The 1,679-nt window shown below is 46.1% G+C and overlaps 1 protein-coding gene across 1 annotated transcript in view; it reads left to right on the forward strand.

Annotated features, from left to right (window-relative positions):
• ZNHIT3 (zinc finger HIT-type containing 3) overlaps positions 1-1,679 on the forward strand; it is a 6,273-nt gene that overhangs the window by 2,497 nt on the left and 2,097 nt on the right. The window lies entirely within an intron of this gene.

Here is a 1,679-nt window from a genome sequence, read left to right on the forward strand (position 1 = left end):
GCGGCGGGTGAAGGGGGCGCAGCGCCGCGGAGGTTTGCAGCTCGCCTTCGCGAAGCGGGCCGGAGCGCGTCCCCGGGTTGCCTGGCCCCTAAATGGGAGCAGGAGAGCTGTTTGGCTCGGAGATAAGAATAACTCCGTTAGCCGGGTTTACTCTGCGTTCGGAAACAGGCTCCTGTTGCGCTCGCCTTGGCTGCTGGGGTTCATGTCCTTCTTGTGTTATTTGCATGTTCTTGAAGACAGTTGAATGGCTAAAAACTTGTCAGCAGCGTGGGGGAAATGTGATTTTACCTTCCCACTGGCAGCCAGCCAAATTGTCTCATTGAATATTTGATGAATCTCTTTATTAAGGGGGGCACTCAGCACTGGTTTACTGTCGTAATTTTAACTGCAGGATGTAGGTGGGTTACATGTTTTCGTGAGACGTTTGTGACTACACTTTTCATATTTCTGCTTGTAAATAGAGCTTGAGTCCGTGGCTTTTGAAACGTGAATTGCTTTAGAAGAAAACCTCACTTGAATTCTTCAGTATCAGAGTTGCAGTGAAGTTTCCTGTAAAAAAAACAAACAAAAAAACCCCCCAACAAAATAAAAATGTCAAGACCAAGTATTTTGTAAAAGGTCTTACCCCCTCCCTCTCCAAAAAGGAAATTTGCTACTGAATAGTTAATCTAGTAGAAATTAATGCTTATCCTTAGTAATAAGGGGATATTGTCTAGAAGAATCTCAATGCTTAAATTTCTTCTCTCTCCTCTTGCACCGTCACCAATCTAGAAGCCTTGATGGAATAGCTCCCGGTGACATTAGCTCATCTTTCCGGTTTTAAAGTGTGCTCAAATATCCCTCAGTGGTATTACATCAGTGCGACAATCCGTACCGTGACAATGTCCTCACATCCATGAAACACACGCACGCAAGCACAGTCCGAACAAAATCGGCCCTTCCGGCACAGGTTGGAGTTCCCAGCAATTTAGTTCCAGCTTGTTTGCTTTGTTGTCATCGCTTCGGCATTTCAAAAGGCTTGAGCGAACCGAGGACAAAATCCCATCGATCTGCTCCTGGGCGGGTGTGAGGAAAGAGCGTGTTTTGTGTAAGAAATGGGTTCGCCCACTAATGTAAGAAATGGGCAAGTGCCATTACATCAACAAACCCGATACTCGGTGTTTTATGTTTATTGCTGTAAAACCCCTCTTCTGTGCTGCTTTACATGGAAGAACTCCGGGAGAATTTCTTTTGTCCGAGTTAAAATTCAGGCATTTAAGGAAACGGATGGCACTAAACGGCACATACTTAAAATGAATTATTTAAATGGATAATGTAACTCAGGCGAGATGAACCTGGCTCCATTTTTTTCCTTCCGAACACCAGCGGTCTGTCAGCGTTTTCTGTTAACCCTACCAGCCCCAGCCCCAAGAGGCGCCTGGCTGGGGACTGGCCATCTCCCACAACCAGACAGCCAAAGCTCACCAAAGGGCAGATCGTTAGATCAACCGGGGGGGGAGGGGTGTTATTATGTGATATTTATTTATTGATAACGATTTCGATTCGTCGCCGTATTGACAGCGGCGGAGCGGTGTTTAACCGCCAGAACATTTAACGCATCGCTGCCCAGCGCAGTGATTGCCATTTCATAGAATCATAGAATCATTGAGGTTGGAAAAGAGCTCTAAGATCATCGAGTC

This window comes from Aptenodytes forsteri, unplaced genomic scaffold (assembly GCF_000699145.1).
Source record: "Aptenodytes forsteri isolate BGI_AS27 unplaced genomic scaffold, ASM69914v1 Scaffold66, whole genome shotgun sequence".
In the NCBI taxonomy this organism is placed as follows: domain Eukaryota; kingdom Metazoa; phylum Chordata; class Aves; order Sphenisciformes; family Spheniscidae; genus Aptenodytes; species Aptenodytes forsteri.